The following is a 26,137-nucleotide window of genomic DNA, read 5'->3' on the forward strand; positions in this document are numbered from 1 at the left end:
ATGAGGTAGAACATCCCATCCGAGCAGTTCTAGCGTTTCCTTGACCGACTTAGCGACATGTGCCCGAGCGTTGTCATGCTGGAAAATTACTTTGTTCTGTCTTTTAGCGTATACTGGTCTTTTTTTTTTCAATTCTCGATTCAGCTGCACTAATTGTTGTCGGTAATAGTCCTCAGTAATTGTTTTACCAGATTTTAGCAGCTCATAATAGATCACACCCTTCTGGTCCCACCAAATACAAAGCATTACCTTCGAACAATGGATATTCGATTTTGCTGTTGATGTTGATTGTTCAGACTTGCACCATGATCTTTTACGCTTGAAATTATCATAATATATCCATTTTGCATCGCCAGTGACGATACGATGCAAAAAATCTTTCCTTCTTTGCCGTTGAAGCAGCAATTCACACGTGAAAAGACGTCTTTCAACATCCCTTGACTTCAATTCACATGGTACCCAATTACCATGCTTTTGAACCATTCTCATCGACTTCAAACTTTTCGAGACGACCATTTCAGTCCCATTTAATGCTTTTGCCAATTCTTTAAGCGATTGACATTGATCTTCATCCAACAATGCCTTTAATTCTTTTTCAAACTTTTTCGTTTGGCCAGAGCGCTCTTTGTCTTCCAAATCAAAATATCCACTTTTGAATTGTTTAAACCAGTACTCACATGTTAAAATTGACGGAGCACGATCCCCATAAGCTTCGGACAGCAAACAAAGACTTTCTGCTGCCGATTTCTTCAAATGGAAGCAAAAAAGTAACGCTTCCCGCAAATTTTGTTCCGTTGGTACAAAATTCGACATATTTAATGCACTATAAAATATGGAGATACTGCTGGTATGAACACCTGAACGACCACCGCTGATCTGCGATCGGCTTCGGTGCGTTTCAGATTTTATATGTCGAGTCATCTCTACCCTTGAATATATAGTAAAATAATATTAAGAAATATGGAAGGGATGTAATAATACGAGGTACATCTCTGATATTGATTGACGCGCGAATAGTCTCGCGAAGCTAGCGAATAATAATGTGAAGACTCGCGATAATAGTTGATTTTTGTTTGCTTCTGCGTATTGCAATATTAAAATTGTTGAAGAGTAATATCTCTCTTTCCTGGAAATAATTTCGAACGTGTCATCGACGATAATGAGTTTTTTGCATGGTTACAACAATGTGATGAATGCATTGAACACTTCGAGGAACGCAATCGTGCCGAGCGTTCTTGGCTCAACATAAGACATAGACAATCTTTGACGGTGAAATAAGCTCACATCAATATATAAGTTACTTTGAAGGAATATGAAATTTTTCCCGGCTCTCGTAAGCTCGCAATTGAGTGATAACAAACAAAAGAAATACATTTGCAATCGATAAGTAATAACTTGTTATTAAGGGGCGGCGCCAAGGACATAACAAATTAATCGTGACGTGTGATGCAAACTTTCCTACGCAAATGTCGCGGCTCTACTAAGCTTCATCTGAAATTTAGCTGCAAAATTCATTTTCAGTTAAAATATATATCTCAAAAACTTAAATTATAATAAAAAAATCCATGACTTTCTTGTACACAAAATTTTCTAAAAACGAATGTAATCTAATATAACATTTATATATAGTTGCGCTACATGTTGCATGTGCGGAACAGTATAGAATATTTGTGTTACGTCCGGCAGATTCCACGATTTCCCTTCGTCAGAGGAACAAATAATTTTACAAAAAAAATTCCGTTTCAACGGTCTCCGAAACGTAATGACAAACATAGATGGACGAAACGACCAAGTAGATAATTCCGACTCCTTTTGAATATTGAGTCAACAAATAATAAATTCTGAAGATAGAAATTCAAAAACAAACATGGGATCTAAGCAAAGTTTCACGTTTCCTCACAAAAAATGAGCAATAAAGTATCTAAACATAAGCAAAAAATAAATAACCGCTTCCTCCATCTGCAACCCATACCGTAGCACGTCTAGCACGATAGAAAAAATTATTTATCTCTTAAACCCAAAGGGAAGATAACCTACGCGATAGGTCGAATCTCTTCGATAAAATTAAAGGAATGTGGGAGGAAACAGAGAAACTTTTGACGAATTACTCAACGTATGATTGGTCAAAAGAGAGAATTATTTTTCTAATAAGAAAACGTAGAATTCACCCACCACACAATCCTGAAAAAGAATCCTACCAATTAGAATATTGGAATCGCCTACATCTGGATCCTCCCCTTGTAAGACTCTGTATATATAATACCAAATCTTGAAGAAAATCAGTAGTAATAGTTGAGCAGTCAGTAATAATCAGTTAGTTGAGAGTAGTTAGTTGTGAGTTCAGTTACGTTTAGAGTTTTTAGTCAGTTCAGTTAATAAGAGAGTTAGTTAGTTAGTAATCATGTAGAATCAGTGCGCAAGTAAACTTTAGTGTCGTTCCATTCGGTCAAAAAATCCCTTTGATTCCAACGGATTTATTCGAGAACCAGTAATGAGTAAGTCCTACAATCACAATTTCTTTCTTTGTTTTTACGTTACTCATCTACTCCCTTCCGTTTTAATTTTTTAAGACACGTTCCTATTATTTTATAAATAATTTCCCACTTAGCGTTCCTCGACTCTTCTCTCCAGCTACCACCTTTGAAGAACTTAGTGTTCCTCGACTCTCCTCTCCAGCTACCACCTTCGAAGAACTTTGTGTTCCTCGACTCTTCTCTCCAGCTACCACCTTCGAAGAACTTAGTGTTCCTCGACCTTCCTCTTTGCCTCCAATTACTGAAGAACATGAACACGTTCTTCAGATATCTCCAACATTTTCTTTTTCTAGTTCACCTCCTCCTTCTTCAAGTTACTCTCACATAAGTTCCACTGAATTCAAAGACATTCCACCCCACTCTTCCCCGCTATGCTTTATCCTCTTATGACTCCAAGCATCTCTGTTTTCCCCACCTAACCATTTAATAAACCCTTCGTTTATTACTTTGCTCCGCGTTTACCGTTAATACTGTAGAATTAAAAAACAAAAATCTCTTTGTTTCCCTTTCTTCGCCCACTATATACTTATTTAATATTTATACAACTATATTCATACTCACTATGCGTCTTAAATTTAATTATACCGTTATTACAAAATTGTCAAATCACGACTTTAGCGTTTATTTGTATTTCTTTTTATTTTCATTCTTATTTGTTATTAGAATAAATACTTTTGTTAATTTTATGTGAAACTTTATCATTTATTTTAATTAATAACGACCTCGCCTATCCCGAACAAAGACTGCATCTGATCCAATCCCGAGTTAAAGCGATTCAATTTGTTGACTCGAAACTTGGACCAACAGACGTACGACTCGAAACGGGTTATAGCGGGCCTATCGGCACGTTGACCTATATTTTTGAGTCATAAAAAGTGCGTTCGACCCGAGGCACATACCCTCTCTTAAACTGTGTGCTTACGGGAATTCTACACGTTTTGTTACGTTCTTCCCTGCCTTACCTGTTCTCCCTGAAATATCCTTCCTACCGAATAAAGAATTAAATCCTATAAGGCTGGACGTAACATTTGTATAATCGACAAAAAATGTTTTACATCAAAGTAAAAAGCTTTTAAAAATGTTTATATACAGGGTGTTCTAAAACATGTGGGTCAACGCTCGTAAAAAAGTAAAAGGAATCGAGATGAACATAAAAGTCCAATATTGTCTTGGGTTAGGTCCGCCAATAATCGAGGTATTAATTTTTCAAATTATGCAAATAAGAGCGCCGAGGGGAGAGCTCGATTCGCTCGAGCCATAACACGGAAGAAAGAACCTATCGTGAATGTATGATAAGCTTTTATTAATTTACTGTTCACAATTACAATAAAAATTAATTAAATTGTTTGCAGATTCCATACATTAATATCTCGATTTAACGTAACCCAAGACAATGTTGGACTTTTATGTTCATCTCGATCCCTTCTACTTTTTTACAAACGTTGACCGTCGTGTTTTTGGACACTCTGTATATTAACTTGAAAATATTTCGTACAAAAGAGGAAATAAAAAACGTAGCCTATTATGCCAGTTTTGGAGCCCAATTTTTCAGACGTTTATTTTTGGTTATGTCACATTAAAAAAAATTAATAATCACCAAACGTAAAACAATATTATAACGAATATTATATCATTTGATAGAAGACACTTTCTAATTTACATTTAAGTTTTTAAGTTTTACCTTTAATTAGTACATTATTTTTGACCGTAATATATTAACATTTAACTTTTATTTAAGAAATATTATCTAAACAAAGTGGTATGTCAATTGATGACCTTCCTCTAAGTAAAAATATTTTTATCTTTTATATTAGAAATCTTTCCTGAGATGGCGGAATTCACTTTGGCGATTTACCAAAAATAGATTATATGTTGTAATATTAAACGACGGTGTCGTCGCGAAACTTATTGTTACGACATGAACAAGTTTAAAATGTTCCAAGCTGGAATATTTCCATGCATGCTCTAGTATTTTTATGTCACACAATATGTTAATCTATACTATGACGAGCGAGACGTCGCCATTCGTTATCAACTACATTCACATTTTACATACGTTTTATCTCCGATTTACATATTTTGATGTATTACGCGCGGTAATGTTATATCTAAAACACAAGCCCTTTCTACTGCAATAATTTCTGCGTACTATAAAATGACAATTTATAAAGTTTATTTTAAGCGCGCGTGCGAGAGAAGTCCACGTCCTCTCGTCCTTTTATAAAATTAATTAATTCCCGCGGATTGTGATGCTACTTTATTGACTTTTCGCATCTGAAATCAGGACGCCTGAGGTGTTAATATAACGTACGGATAATACACGAGCTATTTATTTTGAAAGTAAGCCAGTTTCGAGACATCATGAATTTGAATGAGATGTGAACATGAACCGGCGGGCAGATATAACGCGCGATGAGTTTAACAAGGTTTCCGATAAGCGGGTTTACCACAGTTCCCACCTCTTCCCCTCCACCCTTCTCCCCCTTTTGAACCACTCTCTCGAAATAAATCAGACTTATATTATTACTTTGATCCGTCTGAGAGGAGAGAGAAAAAAAAGAGAGCGGCGAACGGTGGAATTCTCAAAGAAGCGGCATTCAGGCTCCGCATTATACGCAATGTCTCGATTATTTGCAAATCTCACGGGAGATTTACACGGCGGTTCAACGTTCCCGGGGCACCATCCCTCGGTCTCTCGCTTTCATCTCTCGCTTCCCGTCTGGTTTTTTTCTCTCCCCCCTCTCCCCCTCCCCCTTTCCGGCCTGCGGTGGCAGTCGTTGTTCGTGGTGGCGGAACTGATCGGGAAAATCACGCGACTCGGAGAAGAGAGCGAAATTGACTCCAGATGCGATGCCGGAGACGAGAATGCGGCTCGGGGAAGAAAGAAACGCGAGGCAGGCAGGAAGGATAGGCGGGACAAGGGTTGGGAAGAGGGTGAGAGGGGGGAGGGAGGTCGTCGTGTCAGGTTATTGAGAGGTGCGCGCCATTATCGTTCGCCATTCGTTGCAAAAAGTTCCGGATCCCGAGACGAGTGCGCCGGAACGAGGGAATACGCGCGCGCGTTTCTTGAATACGTGCCTCGATCCTCGATCCTCAAAGACGAACGTCGGGGTGCAGCAGCCCCGAGGACAACGAAATGTCTCGCCGGAAGGAATTTTCGAGAAGTTAAAACGCTACGGGAAGGACGAAGGATAAGAGAGGGGGGAGGGGCGCCGCTTTGCTAACGCGAGCTGTAAACTACGAGGTGAACGTGAGTGACGGAATTTATAGCACAAAATTCCGACGGTTATCGCTTCAAGTTTTACTCTCAGACGTACGGCCGAAAGGCCGAAGGTTTAAACTATGGCGCGCGCGGGAAAGGGAGAGCAAAAAAAGAAAAAAAGAATTTACGGGACGGCGAGACCGCGAGAGCCCGTTTGCCGCTCTGACAACGCGAGCGAGATTGAAAAGATGTATCCCAGCGTCGCGCACGCAAAACGACGAATCAGCGAAATACTTTGTGTGATAAATGAACAATGCGGCTTCAAAGCAAAAACCTACCGATGAAAAGCACAGCTGGGATTCAGCGAGATCCGAACGGTTTTATTTGAAACGAAAAATTGCAAGTTCCTTCCCTTTGTTAGCCACGTTTTTTCCTCCATACGTTATTTATAACGTAATAGTAGTGTATCGCAACATAGTAATTGACTGAATTGAAAATAGAGGATATTCTAAAGAAATAATTTCATATACCTTACGATCTCTTTCGCTTTGTTTCTAAATTGCTTCTAGCAAGCTGAACGCGCTCGATAAACTTATTTAAAATAAACGATAACCGCGGTACATAACGATCGCTAGGTTTTCGACCGGAAATTTCAGCTTTTGGAATCATTTTCCGGCTTTCCGGCGGACAAAAAAATCCGCGACTGACTTCGCTCTGTTCTTAGAGAAAGTATTGTAAAGAAAGTAGACATTTTGTATAGCAGTAATCGAAGAGAGTTCTGTCTCCGGCAGAAGTGCCAAACTTCGGAACCTCCAGAACGGCTACCGATTTCCCCCCAAAATTCAGCAATCGTAAGGAAAATCTCTATTTATTTGTGTCAATATTTTTGGCAAAAATTATTAACAAGAGATTGTATTTATATCCGTTTGTAAAGAATTTTACCTGTTTGTTAAAAATTTATTTTTATTTTAGATGATTACATTGTTTATGAAGAGTTTCAATGAGCATTATATTATTTGTTTAAAAGCATGTTGCAAACAAATCCTCTCTTAAAAAATTATAATAAAAAGTTTGAAAATATGTCATTAAACGTTACTCAGACACTTCATAAGAAATGAATGTTTTAAAGACATTCCACGTAATACTGATTTTAGCATATGTGTATCAAAATAATCTCACAACATCCCTTAAGTTATTCATAAATTATTAGTAATTATTCCTACAACATGGAGGTTTCTCAAAATGAAAAGCGAGCAGGCATCGTTGTCAGACGAGTTTAGTTTTATTTTGCGCAAATAAAAATCACAATATAAGATATGGTATTATGAAATTTTTATTAATATTTTGATAAAATAATTGCTTGATGTAATATTTTTTGAGGAGTTTTGTAAAAAATTAATTTAGAAATCTAATAATATTTAAATTTCTGGCAAAATAGTCATATATTATAAGTTAATTGTTCCAGATATGTTACGTTATATATTTTCAAACTGATACAAACGTTTCAAACTGATACAAAATATTTTAATAAAATATCTCTTGAATATTTGCAACGTTATAGAAACATAATATCTCTCAGACGCATATCAAATGTAATCGTGAACATTTCATAAACAATTACATGTTTAAATTTCCATCTCATAAATATTTTAGTAAATATTTCAAAACTCCAATCAAATACCTAGCAAACATCTTAAACTTTTAATAAACGTACTATTTTCGCCAAGGTATTTACGTCACCGGATATCTCATGTTGTTACTTAATGTAAAAAGAAACGATGTTCGTGCAATACTGTTAAAGTTAAAAACAGGAAGATACGCGCCGACCTCGTCCCTCTAACAAGTGTGCTATCACCTACTGCGTCAGTGTGTTAGTATTATAAGATCGACTCCCCCAGGATGTCGTTCGTCTCTTTTCATCTCGCTACTCATTGATCCAGTTCGCTTGAGACGGTAAAAGAAACGCAATGGTAATTTAAAAAGGCTTCTGATCTCTAGGAATTTTCTCTCTTCTAGATTCTTATCATTTTTTTCACATAATCTATCTTCCAAGACAAGCAGTTGATATATCAAAGATGTTATATAGTAAGTTTTTTGGTAATAAAGTTTCAAATATTAAAGAAGATGTTTGCTGAACGCGTATATCATTTACCCAAATCGTATCGTATTAATATTTTACATTTTAACTTAATACAAGTAACATTTAATAACCAAAATACGAAATTAATGAGTAATGAATAATACAGGCAAAAATATAACAACCAAGTCGCATCGTGTTTTGTGCATGTGTGCTAACAATTTAAAAAATTATATTTTAAAAATTAAATATACATACACAAAATTAATGTTAATTTTTAATCAATTTATGTAGTAATTAATAATAATGTATTATGCAATTCTATGCTAAATTTTTATTTCCTATCATAAAAGGTTTATCATAAAATATTTTACATTCGTTGTCTACAGACAATAAATGTAATTATAAAAATTAAATTAATATTTTTATCAAATTTATCAAGTTTTTTAAATTGTACCATAAATATTATAATAAATTATATTAATATCAGTGATTGATAAGTGGTAATAATAAAATTAATAATTTATATAAATAAAATTACATCAATTGGGAAAATAAATTCAAGTCAATTTTACTCTTTACTTTTATTATTATTATTTATTAATTATTGAATATTCAATAATTCTCTTTTGTGTTAAATTTTTAATAAAATAAGTATTAATAATGCTCTTATTATTTATATATTTGTAATTATATTAATTCATGAATTCAATATTTTTTAAGGCGATATAATTTATAAAAAAGGAAAACCTTAGATATGATCTTAAGTGACCAGTTGCTTGAAACAACAAGTTACAATTTCCAACTATTCATTTGCATACAAATCAAAAATATAATTAAAAAAAAGACAAGTCTCCTCTACTAGTAGAAAAGTAGAGAATACTCGGCAAGAACAATAAAGTTAATTTTGAAATTGTGGAAAGGTAGGTCCACTTAACACTAGAAATGTTTCGGTGTATTTGATTGATTAATCAGAACGGCAAGTTTTGCTAACAGAGACCAATCAAAGAACGCTTCGAGACATCTGCAGCATCAAGCGGGCCGTAGCCGTAAGCATGTTTAAAAAGCATGTGTAATATTACGATCGTATTTTTTAGTCGGAGCTGAATTACGAGGTTATTTCAACCGTCTGGCGGTCGGAAAAAAAGACCGGCGATGTACGGCGCGCGATTAAATTATTATTTACCAGCGAGCTCCGGGCATTAAAAGCTCATTTGCACGTGGCCGCATTGTGATACCGACGGGCGAGCAGCGTGCTTCAAGGCAGACCGTGGCCGTGCGGTTTTACCCGTTTCTTCTCCGTTCTTTCCCGACGCTCTTCGCTCGTTCCTCGGCGCCCTTTTCTTCCAAGGCCGAGCTTTTATTCCGAACGAAGAAGCGTGAGATGAACTGGAGATTAAGCTCGTGATCACCTCGAGCTTAATTGGAACCACGAAAAAGGCATGAAAAATTAATTAGTGGACGCGGTGCAGTCATCGAAACGCCCGCGTATCGTTGCTGCAACTCGCGTACAGTTGCACCGTGGGATCTTCAGATATTCCATTCTAACCGCGCGCACACCTGGCTTTTAATTTATTTTTCTCAATTAGAGCGGCTGTTGGCGGCGTCGTGTCTCTCCTTTTAATCGCGCTCGCGAGCTCTCCCCATTTTCACGAGGAACGCGTCTCGGTCGGTCTGAATGAAACGAAGCTGAGCTCGTTGTTTCCGATATTTGGCGGATTTCGAGACGCGGCGCGGGCAATCGGACCCGATAATTATCGAAGCTAACCGACGAGAAAGTCAAATATCTGATAAAATCGATATCGTGATTTTTCCGGCGAAATGCTGCGAATTCGCTGCAAAATTCTCGACACCTAATAACTCGTGTTTCGCGACTGTGACGTTTGCAGCAGACTTTTGCATAATCGTATTCAACATTTCCACGTGTAGACAAAAAGGTTAATTAATTTTTCAACAATATTTACTTAAATCAATATTACGCACAGCAGTTTGAATTTTCTTTGAGCTAAACTATTTAAAGCAAAGATAGTAGCCTTACACACACACACACACACACACACACACACACACACACACACACACACACACACACACACACACACACACACACTCTCTCTCTCTCTCTCTCTCTCTCTTTCTCTGAGTACACATTTCGTTAATTTCTTTCATCGCTGCTCTCCGAGAGTTTCTCTTTTTTGCCCTTGGGATCAAAAGAACACACATCTTCATCGTATTTGCCGACACCACCACTCGTATACTCGCACACATGCTCGCGCAATCTTCCATGCGTTAACGAGTATTTCCGCTGACGTTACAACTGAAATCTTTCCTAATCGTTTGCATAAGAAAATGATGCACATGCAAAAGTCCACATTTATGATTTGCGAACAAATCTGTCTGATTCGAATATCAATTTTTAAGTGTACGATCTGCATGGATATTACATTGTTTAACAAAGAAAAACGTAATTAGTTATCTTCTACAGTTTTTGAACGTTAAATATAAATGCGGTTCTGTAATTTGCAGTTTAAATTGCGAAAAAGAACTACTTTCATATACTTTAGTATAAATATGATATAACGTATTTGAGAAATTTTATTGCAATCAAAATTAAACGTGTAATTAGGACATTTAGTTATTAAAATGAATTTTTGTAGTCGGCTATAATTAATAAAATATTCTTAGTTAAATGAAATCTATTGCAAAAAAATATTTGTTATTAACAATTTATTAAAAAGCTTTCAACTTTAATTTCTTTAAACTGAATATATATTCGATAGCAGAACTGATAAATTCAAAATAAATTCAACATAACGGGTGTCAAAATTTAAAAAATGTCTAAATTGTTGTAAAAAGTTACGTATAGAAATCTTTCTGAAATCTAATATAAAAATTGACGAATTTAAAGTAGTGAAATTATAAATTAATAGAGAGAAATTTAATCATGTTTGAATTTTAGCAAAGAATATTATTTAACCATTTTTCACATACGCATATATTTCATATTTAATTGATAATTATGAGTATCTTATTAACCAAAGCCAACGCAAAAAAAATTCCCTTTGAAGGCTAAAAGTCCTAACAACATAATTAATTTTAATTGCAATAAAACTTTTCCAGTACGTCGCGTCATAGTTGCAACATGACAAAGTACAAAAAAAAAAAAATTACTTTTTTGCCATTTTAATTGTAAACTTCTCAAAATTATGAGGGAACCAGAATTCGGAAAGCAGACTCCTATTCAACAATGCAAAAAACTATAGGAAATAGCCAGTCCCGTCTGGTGTTCAAAAACAGGTTTCGTTTGTGTTGCCGTACAGAAATATGTGTGACCATTAAAAGACGATTTAAACCCACGACGACTATTCGAAATAAATTCGTACTCCCGCAAATTACAGCACGAGCTGCCCGAGTAAAATCGACGGCAGTCGAAATTTTCACTCCAAACAGGCGGCATAATATCACTCTTGCCGGAGGCAACGTGGCACATAGGGAAACCGGGAACAAACGCGTCGTGGACCAACGAAGACTGAAGGGTGCTCGTTTTCCGCTGTTCGTCTCTCGGGAATACGGCCGGCACAAAGGATTTATGAAAGTGGTTCCACGATTGTTGAAATTTCACGAATAATACAAAAATTGTATATTTCCCTCTGCAATTGTAGTAAAATTAAAATAATACGATCGTATTAACAATCATAATAATAGTAAGAACTTATAGAAATTTTAAAAAAAAATCGTGAAACGAGTAATGAACGGATACGACGCGTTTCGAACCGCGGGCCGAGATGTCTGTAGTTGCTGCTTTGTCAAATCCAGTTCCGCGGGATTTAGTTGACAAACTTTTTTTTCCCACCCCAGACGCCGGGAATCTTCTAGACAGCTCCGCGCGCGGAAAAAAAAAACCTCTCTCTTCCACCGTATACCGCGGGCGCTTCTCCTCTCCGCGAATGACACTGACGAATGTCTGCCGTCGCCGGCGGAATTATCTGACGCGCTTCTCGCCGAGAGAGAAACGGATTCACAAGGGCCACCTGATGTTTCCGCCCCGTGGTGGTGCAAGGTGATACGGACGAGCAGAATATTCGATATCACTTCTCGCGGGCGGCGCGCCGCATCTCAATCCATTATAATTATATCAGAGGGATGAGCGCGCGTACGCACACGTAGAGCAACGAGGGGTGGGGAAGGGGGGTAAGACGCGCTGCGGGGGCGGCATGGAGAGCGAGTCGTGGCGAGGGGGGGAGAGGGGAAAAAAGATTAATAGCTCGCAACAGCCGTGGTTGTTGCAGCTAACGATGACAGAATGAAAAATAAGTGTCGGATAACAGCGAGTGTTTCTAATGTAATAAATAGGCTGGAATTAATGTGCGATTTTTCATCGGCCGTTATCGAGTCGTGTATACTCTCGCGCTGCAATTTCGCGCATAAGGTATCCCGCGCAATGGCGATTAATGATATCGTACGCGCGAATAAACGATATTCTCGTAGGCGCGCGCGCCGCTTCACTATTGTGTTTATTATCTCGCGCGAGCGCATTCGATAAATCGGCATATTGTCACGCGAGAAATATGGTTCTACGGACGAGGGGGGAAATGGGATGCGATCTCTTTCCAATTTGGAACGCGCGGCTTCGGCGCGCGCGTATTTTCTCTCGGGGAAATGAATTTGTAAGAAAATTAAGCGGGCAGTATCATCTTATTAGTTTTCTGTGAGACATCTTGTGTTCGGTGACGTTTGAGAAGAAACTTAATTCCGCAAAGAGCTGCTTGCCTACGCGAATTAAAACGCTCTTTAGGCCATGACATTCAAATTAAAATATCAGATTGATACATATATATATATATATCTGCAATTTGCAGTTTCGCGTAATAGCATTAATAAGCATCATCGTCTAGATGAGCGCGACCGATCTCGCAAAGATAGCGTCTTACCTCGCGAGGCAGCTGAAGCTTTTCAATTGAATTAAAGATATCAATCTTAATGGCGGAGATGAGCAGAATACCGAGAGAGAGAAAGAGAGAGGAAGAGAGAGAGAGAGACAGAGACGTCGGCCTTGCCAAGTATCATGTTACGCCAGCAGTGCCTCGTGATGACCGAGTTCGCGGGACTCCGGCGAAATACATTCGTTTGCTCTGAGAAACGTAATCTGCGCGAATGAAATTTGTACGGTAATCTCCGTACGTATGCGAGCGAGCGAACGGGCGACCGCGATCTCTGCAGGCGCCGACGGTTAACTGGAAAGTTCAACACGATGATGCCGGTTTAATACCGCGGCTTTCTCCCATAGAGAAGTCCTTCCACCCCCGCGTGTGCGCCGGCGGATCTCGCGATTTCGTCTAATTCATGTAGAACGGAATTCAAACAGGCGCGGTGCCCGATAGCATCGACGACGAGTGTCGGCAGGCGGCGCACCTTATCGCGCGTACGTTAACTAGTTAATTAAGGGGCGCACGTTTCCTAATTAAGTCGGCTACCCTCCGTCCTCCGTCTGTCGGTGTCGCCACGCCGCCGTCGTCTTCGTATAAACGTCGAATTAACACGTTTCATGCCGGATCAATTTTAGGCGATTTGTCCACCACGTGGCATGGTTATTATACTTGTAAACTCAAGTGTATACGGTAAACATTTTTTTTTTATATACGAAAATAAAGGACATCTTTATTTTTCCCTCGCCTTTCACAAACAAGTACAATGTAAGTTTTTTCCCTCCTGAATATGTGTTTATGTAAAATAAGTAAAATTTTATAAATTCAAATGCTGTAAAAAAACTATTAAATTTTTATTTAAATATTATGCAAAAATGATATGAAAAAGAGAGAGAGAGCCAGTCAATGCATAATTGATAAAATCGTTATTAGTTTAGTAAAGAAGGTATAAAAAATACTGAAAATAAAAATGACATACAAATTTTCAGAAATAAAGGACAGTAAGTTTCTTAAAAAAAAAAAATAAAGAACAGACATAAAATAAAGAACTGTCCTCATATAAGTAAGATGTAGGTATAATTAATACAAGATGCGTGATCACTGTATGTATTGCACAATGACTAAAAAAATTACAAAAATATTATTACGGAAGAAGATCTACTATACAAAATGATATGTAGAATAGAGCAAAAATACTTTTAGCAGATATATATATTAGATACTTATTTATTGAAATCAATATTTATTCAATTTTATAAAAGAATTCTATGAGAATATTTCCAAATTTTCCAGAAATTTTATTCAAGATTCTAGGTATAATTAGATAATTTATTAATGTAGTTTAATATGTTTTTTGAATTTGAAATTCACCTTATTATATTTGTAAATATTTTTTTAATCGTATAATTATAAAAAAAATTAATGTTTTAAACATAAAGAAGGGATTGCCTATATCGTTCTATAGCGAATCTTGATATCTAGTAAAAATTTTCCAGTTCATATAAACTGCGCACTACAATTTCGTCGGTCTTAATATACAACAGTCCTTATATGAATTGTTAGGCACCGCTGAAATTCATTACAAATCGATATCTATAAGCAATTTCAGTTTTATGTTTGACTTTACATTTTCATCGGGTCTAATTTTAATTATTATTTTAAATTTTAATAATAATAAAATTTTAAAAAAGAGAAATAATATAAACTCAATATAGCACACAATAATCTACCCGCAATATACGTATCCAAATCATTAAAAGCGCGAAAAGTGATTAAAAATTAATAACATTAATTAAAACGATGTATTATCTTCTACACTGTTAATTCCACTGAATTGCCATTGCTCCTACTCAATGTTTGGTTAATTTGACTGAATCAATGAGATATAATTAATGGCATATTGAGTAAGGCCTATTAATATTAAGTAAGCACCTATTCAATATATCGTTGATTTATTAAATTTAACCTCTATGTTTCTTGTCAAAATTAATGACGTATTGATTAGAAGCAGTGACGATCTATAAAACAATAAAAAATGACTCAAATTGAATTTAATTTGACACTACAAGTTTAACAAGGTATATTAATAATTTTGATTAAATTCATAAATAGGTTTATAGTTCCTCGCACATTAAAGTTTGCGGATAAAAATTTTGGCATGATAATTTCACATTTAAAAATACTTTTATATACGTGTGATAATATGATTGGTTTAATAGATTATATAAATAGTAACTGAAAACTAAAAATTGAATGCACCAAATTATCACAAATAGATTTAAAATGTATTAGAAGTAAAACAATAAACCCTTGAAATTCGTTATTATCACAGAAAAAAATGTAACTACGTTCCAAAGGAAAACAACGCCGTTACAAAAAATCCATTGTTAAAAAAGGTAAAACCATAACGGTAGCAGCATTACAAGTAACTGCTTATGGCAGTTTGCCATTCTTTGTATTAAACATCACAAATCGAAAAACTGATCGCAGCACCGCGTGGGTCGTTGATAACCCACATTATTAATATTGCACTATACATAATATTATTACGCATATTAAAAAGTATTTTACGATTATGTTTCACTTCGTGGATTTTACGCGGTGATATTAAAAGGTATTTCACGATTATGCTTCTCCTCGGAGCGGAAATGCCTGCCGACCCGTACGGAGAGTTCAGCGTGGATCACCGGGGTGACCCGCGCGACCCACGGCACGCGTTGATACGACCTCGCTTTTGTACGTCGCGAACGTCACTTACGCTAATACTGCCACGGTTAAATTCGTGTGAATAATGGGGGCTACTCCGGCAAATGGATACACGGGGAGGGTTTGTGGCGGTGCGCGCCAGGGGTGAGAATGTCTTCACTTGTGCCAATTCCACATCAGACGACAGCGCGTGGTGAATCGTCTCCCCTTAGTGTATCTCGTGGTATTCGGAGTGGTGTATACAGCGGTGTATACACCCTGCGCGCGACACGTATACAATTCGCGGAAGACAAGGGTGCTTAGCGCTGGCGACGCGCGACCTAATGAAACGCGAACGAAGCGCTTAACCGCGCGTGAGCCTTCCCTCGGTAGAAAGCCTGGTTGTTGTTTTTTTTTTCCTTTTCTTTTCTTTCGGTGTGGGTCACTTCTCGCACGTCTAATTCGATTTTCACGCAATGACACCTCGCGATCGAGTGTAATTGCAGGCGCCACGGGAATAAACGTAGCAGTTAATTTAGAGACGGTTAACTTGCTGGCACTGCAAATTTGCTAAGGATTGTTTACACTTTGCTCGTTCGACGCGGGTAATTAAATGTCCCATGGTAGCGGAAGTGCATTCATCAAACCCCGGATGGAAATCGGTTTCTGGCGACCGTGCGGAATGCGGTAATACAAAACGTAGATCTCCCTTGAGATGGGTCACATGGAGCCCGTGGAATCCACGCTAGATCACAGCTAGAATGTGCACGTTTTCTGTCACGTATAAAACGGAAAACTGACATGCTATTACCCGGTACATTCTATCATTTTCTCAATGTCAGAATAGTTGACGGTTTATATTTCATAAGTAACTTCCACATTACGTATCCCTGTAGACGTAAGCTGAAGACGATAACATGGATTATTAATGTGAGAAATAAAAGGAAGTGATATTTTTCGATCAAAGCGAATTTTTTGCTTAACAATATTTTCATATCAAATATTAAATGCATTTATCGGCCCTAAAACTGCGTGACAATGTGATTGTCAAATTTAAAACGCAATCATGAACTAGAATATAATAGAGAAGGTAGTATGGCCATCCATTTATATTTTATTTAATAACTTTGTTAATAATCAATGTTTTGAGTTGAAATTTTACGATTATATTCATCAAAGTGTTGTTTATTAGATTTTCAATTCAAAGTTATGAAATATTTATTATATTATATATTATTTATAAATATGTAACGATACTGCATAATTGGCCAAAGAGAAATAAAGAGGGTAATATGGCCACCACAAAAATAAATGTCAAAAAATTGGTTTTGTTTAAAAAGATCACAGTATTTTGTTAGAAACACATATATTTATATATAAAATAAGTTACTGTATCAAAAAGATGATTTTTATTTACATTTAATGGAAGTTAAATAAAAATAACCTTAAATCTAAAGAACCTTATTCATTTAAAGAATTTAAAAAAATTAACAATTTTTAATTCAGCTTTTAATCAATTTATCGAGGAATTTTGTTAATATGGAAATCTCGAAAGTCACCATGTTACTAGCACACTTAGATGACCATATTGACAACATCCTATGTCCTATATCATCGTTTAATTTTGTATAACTCAAAATATATACAGCCGAATAAAAAGTTAAATAATAAGAAAGTATTCAAGTGTACATACATTTGGATAATGCGGTTAAGTTTAAAAAGAATGAGGAAGTATGTGTAATTAAATGTTAAAATATACCTTTAAAAATTTTCAAAATTCTTAGAAGTAAAAATGCCTTATAACAAACTGTTGACTGTTGTGTTTTGTCAAATTAGCATCATTATATAACAGTAGGCTACTAAACAAACAAATGATAGCATAACTAATTACTAGAATTTATCAGCTAATAACAGAGATAATATAGATGGCCGTATTACCACCTTTTCCTGTATAAATAGACTCGTAATTAAAAATATTCAACATTAATGAGATCAATAAACAAAGCAATATGGATTTGATAAAATAACCAAATTTATTATTATTATTTATTCTAAAAACAATGTTAAATAAATAAAATCTTTTACATTGTAAAAAATAAGTAAATTAATATATAGAAGATTACGCAAATACAATGGATTTCTTGAAGACCACATCAAAACTTGATATGTTAGATAAAAAGAGATATTAATGTCAAAGTAAATAAACAATAAGTCCAAAATGAATTCGTAAACTAAAGCTAGAAATAATATATCAAGTGAATCGTCAAATTATTGTCAAAATAATAACAATCTTGAGCATCTTAAAAAACTGAAAGAAACATACAAATTATGTAGATCATGAATCTTTTAAGATTCATGATAAGATTCGAGTTTTTTTAACTCCATATTAAATTTTGCATTAAAAAATCCTAAGACCAGACCTCTACAATTCTTCTAAAAAAACAAGATCTTTTAAAAAGTGTTTTATTAGAAAGCTCCGGTCCTCAAAGCGTTAAAACTTTAATAATCCCGACGGATAGAAACAAGAACAACAGCAACACAATAGTACGCTATATTTACTTTAAAGTCTCGATCGATACTTAATATTTTTTCCTTTGATATATGTAAGAACAAATTTGTGAAAAAGTATTTCAACCGTTTTCGTTGTTAGAAAGAAAGAAAGAAAGAAAGAGAGAGAGAGAGACTTCGTTGGCAATCTTGCGTGATGCGAAAACGTCATGTATTTGTGAATGCACGGCACGCGTACGGCATTCGGGAAACGCGGCCGTGTAATCACACGGTTACCGGGCAGGCATCAACTCGTAAAATCTCAAACGACGACGGGACGATGCCGGGATCCCAACAAAACGGAGCAGAACGGAGCGACGCGAACGAGGGGGACGCGATCGGACACACGTATGCGGCACGTGTGCATCTCCCGCGAACAAGAGAGGGCGGGAGAGACAGATGAACCTGGTGCCTCGGCCGGTGATGCACAAAGGGTAAAGTAACTTGATACACACGAGTCGCGTCTTGATATGCAAAGCGCGTATGCGACCATATCCGGCACCGGCTTGAAAATTCTGCGACGACGACGACGACGACGACGACGACGTCAAGAATCGCGCGCCAGCTTGGAAACGTAACTCACGACGTCGAAAACCGCGCCGCTTAATAGCGATATTCTTTATTCCACGGCAGAGTAACAGGAGTCCCGAACACGTGGCACATTTACTTACGATTTGTAACAAGTCGCCGCCCCTCCGCCCGGGGAGTCTATTTACAATTGCGTGGCGAGTTACGAACGCGCAAATTCAGAGAGGCAAACGAAGCAGAATTACAATTGATAGCGTAGCAACTGCTAATTATTCCTTCACATTTGTATTGTCACATTTATGTAACTTACAGATGAATTTTGTGTACCTTTGTGTTACTCGCCGAATTTATTGACACAATCGATACAAGCGCTTGCAGAGTGGACAAAAATAATAGACACATACGTTTCTTTATCGGCGATCAAAGGTGTTTCAAAAGTGAAATCAACCCTCAAAAATTAATTAAATTGTATTGAGTTTTAATAAAGTTTCGTTTTTTGACTATAAAAAATTAACTTTTATCAGCAAAAAGCTTTCCAAATTCTATACATTTTATACATTTAAATGCTTTTGTGCTTTATTCAAAAGTTATAACTAAAAAACAAAAATATAAACAATTTTCAACGGCCGATTTCACACTTAAATATGTTGGTAAGATCAATAAATTGCATATGGTGAAATTTACAATATTTACACAAATAACCGACCTCAAAGAACTAATTATTTGACGCAGTCACGTTTAAAATGTAGTTAACAAACCTATATACATGAATACGTCATTTTACCCGCGATTATAATGTTTATTCATTTATTTAGTAAAAATATTAGTACGTAATTGTACACGTTTTTAGCTATATTATACTGGAATTTTATTTAAAAAAATAAAAATATTCACTATAATTGTGTTCTTCATTATATACAAAAATTTATATATAAATGCATTCAAAAAATACATTTTTCTTACTACTTACTTTTATAGAGAAAGAGAGACAGAGAGAGAGAGAGAGAGAGAGAGACATTAAAATCAAATTATAAGAGATTATTTATTATTATTTAAAGCCTCTAATAAATTGGAACATCGGCTAATTATTTGTTATTAGCTTAAAAAGTTAGCAACTCATCATTTACTTATTTTGTTATCATCATCATTTCTCCTTTCATCTACTACGTTTCATGAAAGTTTACTTATCGACCGCAATGTCTTCAGTTAAATAATCATAATGTTTTCAGTTGATGGCGTGCGTACGATATGAAAGTCTCTATTATTCAGACGGATTTACGACAGACCGGAAAGATCTAATTCAAGTGTCTTGATCCCGGATTTCCGTGCACTTTTCTCTCGCTGTCCTACAGTAACTCGCACTTTATTGTGCATTATAATTGGCAAGCGTACATTGCGAAAGCTACAATTAAGGCTTTGCCGGGAGTCAGATGTGGTTTATGCGTTACTAAACCCGCTCATTAAAATTTTTAAGCTCGGCAACCGCGAGAATTTTACAATCTTGTTTATGTCCCGCGGCGTATCAAAATGTAAAGTTGTGTTTCTCTTATCTTGAAAACTATTCAAAGCGATACAAAAACAACTGAACGCGAAATAATCAAATACGCTAATAATATGTTATTTCTGTTTCGTATTATTGTTCGTTATTATTCGATATATATTTTGTATATAATACTCGAACCATAAAATTTCATTTCCGCAAACGTTGTTTTATTTCAATATCTTGAAAGTGTTCTCATGACAGATTATTCTTTCATTAAAAATACGTAAAAATAAATATTCAAGTAATACGGAGGAAGAGAGGAAAGAGAGAGAGAGAGAGAGAGAGAGAGAGAACATGATGGAGTGAAGTACATCTGAGCACGTTCTATCGGGTCAATATGGCAGGTCGCTATCGTGACTATTATGTGAGAGGCCAAATCATTACGACGAACACGTACGTTGATATGTGCGCTATTACGAAAATGATGCCACTGAATTCAAGCTGTGATCTACCACAGGATTTCATGAAGCCATTTCAATTCTTGATTCTTAATAAAGTTAATGTATTTACATTGCTTCATCAATATTACATCTATATTTTAATTACTTTCTACATTCATGAAAAAAAAAAAGAGTATACATTTAGAAATAAAAAAAAAACTGTTTTCAATAATATGAAAGGATTAAACCAACAGCATTCCTTTTATAAATTCAATGAGCGCTGATTAAGATCAAGTCTACGGGGGAAGAATCGAATGCTCGGCGGGAAAGAGAAGAGGGAGAAGGGGGGGAGGTATAAGAAAACTTTATGCGTAGCGCTGGAAATGGGGTGGAAAATCGAAGACAGTTGGAAAAGCATTTCCGATATTGGAGACGCCATAGGCGTACGAATAAAATGCAACGCCAGTAAACAAGATTGAGCGTGCTGGCGCTCATTTGAAAAGTAGCAAAAACTTCCGCGAGTATTCTTCCGGCAGGAAACGGAAAGACTAACTCGATTTGCCGAGGATCGGATAATAGTCCGAGCAATTTTCAAAATTACCTTCAAGTAATTCCCGTAAGAAATAAGGCAATACACGAGTCTTGTTCTCAAGAGGGTAAGACGGACAGGGATTAAGAACGATACCGCGGATACGAGGGTGTATCGAAATGAAAATCGAAATTTCGATACGAGTATATCGCCGTCGATTCGGGCCGTACTAATCGTATACTCGATAATGGCAGCAACGTGACCCGGATTTGAGACGTTTATATTTGAAAGTGAATCCACAAACTCGCAGGGACTATTATATTACAGGCATATAATTACGTTTAAACGCGATTCGACTGGTTTTACTTGGGCGGAATCGCCGTCAGATTCGATTGCGCTCATCAATTAATTCGGAGCATAGTTAACTATAACGATTCGACGAAGCTTGCGTGTGGCGTGCCATTACGATCGTTGTTAAAATGTCAGGCGCATTCAATCGCGGACGGAATTACGAGGACGCGCGCTATGAACTTCGTTCGATTGTAAATCAATTTAATCGCGAGAGCATACGCAATAGGGGACTGCTACTTGGAAAATTATTTACGACGGTCCAGCTATATCCAACTTCTAGTTATTCGTGAAAACTTCACTTTCATCCCAAATTTATTACGAGTACGTTTATAATCGAAATCCAAAAATAATAAAAATGTTATAATTAAAAGAAACATTGTTAGTTGCAGTACTCGCAATTTGCTGAATTTTTCTTTTGCACAATGTATTAAGTGTTTTTATCTTCAACAGTTCCATTTATATTTGTGTCTCTGATCGATAAATAAACATTTTTATAATTTCCTTGTATTTATGAATGGAATAAGTTTTAAAAGTAATAATTAAATTTGCTTTTCATTTCTCGTGAAAAGCGCCAGTTTCCATTACTCGAACGGCATGAAAAAGGTATAAAAAGTACCTTTTTTTTTTTCAAGAGTAAAAAGAATATTCACGAAAACTCGTCGAAGTATAATCGTTTCATCAGTAAATGGTTATTTCACACAATGAAGAACATTGAGTGCCAGCTGTAATCAATCGAACGACAATTACTTTATGGCTAATGCCCGATGAACTCGAAAAAACGTATTATTAAATCAGCTAGAAGACCAGAAGTAATCTATGACAATTCTATACTTTAGAATTGTCATAAATTTAACTTTCTTATCTCTACAGAAAAGACTAATAACTTTGCTCCTCAAGATTGCATTTTACATTTTCGATACAGTCGTTTCTTTGCAGGGAGAGATTCCGATATAACAAGATTGTTTATAAAGCCAATGTTCTCGGCAGTACCACAAGTTCCTTTCGCCGTACAATGTATCAATGGAAGCTTAAAAACTGCCAGTAACGGTCTCACGATATCTATTCTAATCCTTAACGGTTATTAATCGAGCTTCCCTAAAGCTTTTCGTTCAGTGGGAGATTTACGGTGCGATTCAGTCTCCATTTTTATTCGGGCTCGCGATAAATTCACGATTAATAACGGCGCGGGGTCATCGGGGCGAAAGGTCGAGGATTTCGCGCGGCGGATCAACAGTAGACTCGTCAAACATCGACTTACCAGCGAGAGCGGTCAGAGTCCCTCTATCTCCCTTTCCAGCTGAGCGTGGCGTGTAAATCCACGTCCCGCCGGCCGCTCGGCGTAGCATCCGGTCCTCGTGCCCGGAATAATCTGTATTGTCCGAAACACGCTCCGCACCGATTCACCCTCGCGAACGCGTCAACAGATGAGGGCCACCCCCGCACTGCACGCCCTCGCGCTCGCTCGTGACGAAGCCGAGAGTCACGGGAACCCGCGTGCGAAAAGTGCGTGTTTAACTCCTCGGGACGAATTCGCGGCACCACTCAACCCTCACGTTCGACGAGGACGTGAATTTCGGCCGCGCCAGGACAGTACACCCGAGTCGGCATCAGGAGAAGCCCAATCTGTCCAGTAATAACACGTTGAACGAGCCGACGAGTGAGCGATAATCGAAGGAACGTTCATTTCTGGCCGCTAATCACTCACGTATGTTACAATACCGGTTTCCCGTTTCAGAAACTGGGAAACGATCAATCACCACGCGCGATGCGGTTATTAAAGGCGCGACTGAACACGAGATACGAAGCCACGATCGCGGACGATTCCCACGTGAATTATCGACAGCCGGACGAAGTTTCGACTGACATCGGCGATGATAACGTCCTAATGACTATCCAGTTCCGTGACGCGAACCCGCGCGTTGCGAAAAAGTCCGGGAAAGTTTCGCGACGGCAGCGAACGGGAACGGGACACAGAGAGGAAGAGAGAACGCCGAGGAACACGCGGGTTTCCGATCCCATAAAACGTTTCAAATCTAGCGCTATCCTAAAACGACCGTTGTCGTCGACGAGAGCGGGCCAAGTTTCAATTTCGCGCGTAAGCATCAAACTTTTCGATGAATAGTGCCCGCCGGTTGCTCTCGTGCCTCTGTAACTATCCGAGAACTGCAGAACGTCCCCGGGAGCGGGATCCGTGATTCCGCGATCGCGAGAACTGGGAGAACATCGCGCTACCGATTTGCCCCGGCGTTTGATCCCGGCACGTTCATTTCCGCACAATTATCGCCGACTATTACGTACGCGTGCGGTTCTCTTACTCTCTATCTCTATCTCTCTGTCTGCGGTCGCAATCACCAACTTCCCGACGACCCGAAGGCTGAATCACCCGACGACACCTCGACTATACCCTCGCGTCGCCTTGGTATCTGTCGGTGATCGAGGAAGGCGCGAGTCCAATATCTGACAACACTGTATAGGAGTAGATCACAATTAGTGTGTACGCCGGATTTACGCGGGGGCAAGAGACATGTCGTTTTATCGCGCGTAATCCAGGAACTTGTCTATTTGACGAAGAGCTGGATGAAGGACTCGCCGGTAAATTTGCGGAGCGGAATTTGTCTGCTTCGGAATGACGTTTTTCCGCCGGCGCGCGGGTAAGTAGTGCTAGCCGCCGTCGTGGAATTACATCGTGACGTGCTGGGAGTCACGCACAGGTGGCACGTGACGCGCGACGCTCGTGTGTGACGTGTGTCGGGGCGACGAGGGAGACGATAGGATCCACGTTACCCCTAGGCACGCGGGGCGCCCGACGTGACGTTCTGGTCGGGTCTGTGTGCCGGGGTGCTACTGGGGATAGCCGTATGCTTGTTTTTGCAGAGCTACGCGGTGAGAGAGTGAGACTGGGAGCATAGTGGGAGATGTAGGGTGAGAGAGGGTTGCAAGCGAGAGAGAGAGAGAGAGACCGAGAAGGATGAGAGGGAGGAACGGACTGGTCTAAGCGAGACGGGCAATTCGGTGGAGTGGATGAACGAAGACGGCAGTAATAACGGAGCGGAAGAGCACGAGAGGGTTGACAGAGACTGGAGCGAGAGGGAACGGACGAGGAAGAGGAGAAAGAGGGAGAAAGAGACGAGCCAACCCTCCTCCCCCCCCCCCCAACGTTGGTCGGGCGGACTCGGCTGGCCTCGACGACGAGCGACGTCGCGACGGCGCAGCAGTCACCAGGACTGCTATCCCTCTCTCTAACATTCTCTCCCTCCCGTCACGAGATGGGCGACCCTCCGCGCCACCATCCACCTCGCGCTGCTTGCCGACCCCGCACCCCGCACCTTTTCCAGGGCCACGGATCGATCCCGACGTCCGTCCGTGCATCCGTACGTACATCCGTCCGTAAACTTGCCGCTACGGCCGTTATGCCGGTATATATCCGCGATCAACCAAGACGTATGTATGCGCATGTAAGGAGCGTCTGCGTACGTGACAGGGGAGCGCGTGCAGGTCTCGTCGTCGAGAACGCGTGTCAAATTTGCGACATCGAGCTGACACGCAGACGCGCGGATCTCTCAAGATCTCGTGCGGGCAGAAGCGCGCACGATTTGCTACGATACGTCTCGTTTCGCTCAGGAGCCGCGTAAATGTGCGGTCATTGCAAAAAGGTGTACGTACACATGAGCTCGTAGCGCCGAGCTGAACGGGATCTGCCTAACATAGATCGCAAAAGTAGTTTAATCTGTCTCGCGGATTCTTTTTCAGCCCCTCCCGAGTACCTCGTTACTCGCGGTGATTAACGCGGGGGATCCCGGGCGGATGGCTAAGCCGGAGGAAGTTAGCTTGAAAAGTTAACGAACGCGATTTCGAACGATAGGACTGCAATTGCAAGTTACGGCGAGCACACGTATGCTCGCTCGCCAAGTTCGTCTATCATATGTTCGACTCCCGACAATTCGCACGTTAGTATATCGTAAGGTGTGTCGGTGCGAACTTACTACAACGGGCGTATGCGCGTTTATCTGCTGATATTTCGTTTTAGTGGCGCATACTATAAAGCTCGCTCGCGCGCGCCGCGCGCACGTTGAATTCGTATAGTTTGTGCACTTGCAATTTCTCATGATGCGAGTATGCTGCTAATAAGATCGAATGTTTACTTTACCATTAAGAAAAACGGTTTTTCACTTTGAAAAGTGATAAACGAGTCAGTGCGAATAATCTTCCTCTCTCAGCCTTGCGAGAGCAATCCATTACGCGGAAAACTGATATTTGACACATGATAAAATATCCGACTTGAGAAGACTATATATAATATCAAAAATAAAAATTTCAGAGATGACTACTGAATGAAGACAGATTGCACCGGCGTGAATTATTTCAGGCCAAAAAATATATACTCTAATATTTATAATTAAAATTGAGGGCCAATAACAGTCATAGTAGATCTTATCCTATCGATTTTAATTGTACTATACACATTTATGGTCTTGTATGTATGTGTTAATTGTATACATTTATACATATAATAATTCTTAATTCCGTACACGGAAAAATTTTAAGTTAAACTGTAAAAGTTTAAAGATTCTAAAAAATATCAGTATTATCCCAGCGAGAAACGATAATGAATTCGACATCAATTCGACGTCGAATCGACATCGAAATGATGATTTTGATGTCGAATCGATGTCGATTTGATGTAATATTTCTCACTAGGATATTCATTATTATTTATTTTAATTGTTATTTTATCCCACTGTTATTTTCTATTTCAATTAAATAACTCTAAAATTCTATTAATTATAATGCATTTAATAAACCATTATTCACATGCCACATTCTTTTATAATGCGC

The 26,137-nt window shown here is 38.2% G+C and overlaps 1 protein-coding gene across 4 annotated transcripts in view; it reads right to left on the reverse strand.

Moving 5' to 3' along the window:
* The window catches only part of LOC105839462 (neuroligin-4, X-linked), a 391,763-nt gene extending 367,590 nt beyond the window's left edge, over positions 1-24,173 (reverse strand). For all 4 annotated transcript variants that reach the window (XM_036288012.1, XM_036288014.1, XM_036288013.1 and 1 more), the window contains exon 1: positions 22,560-24,173. The gene's annotated coding sequence lies outside the window, so the exon portion shown is untranslated. The remainder of the gene's footprint in view (positions 1-22,559) is intronic.
* Between the last annotated feature and the right edge of the window lie 1,964 nt (positions 24,174-26,137).

The sequence above is a fragment of the Monomorium pharaonis genome, chromosome 6, assembly GCF_013373865.1.
Source record: "Monomorium pharaonis isolate MP-MQ-018 chromosome 6, ASM1337386v2, whole genome shotgun sequence".
NCBI lineage: Eukaryota > Metazoa > Arthropoda > Insecta > Hymenoptera > Formicidae > Monomorium > Monomorium pharaonis.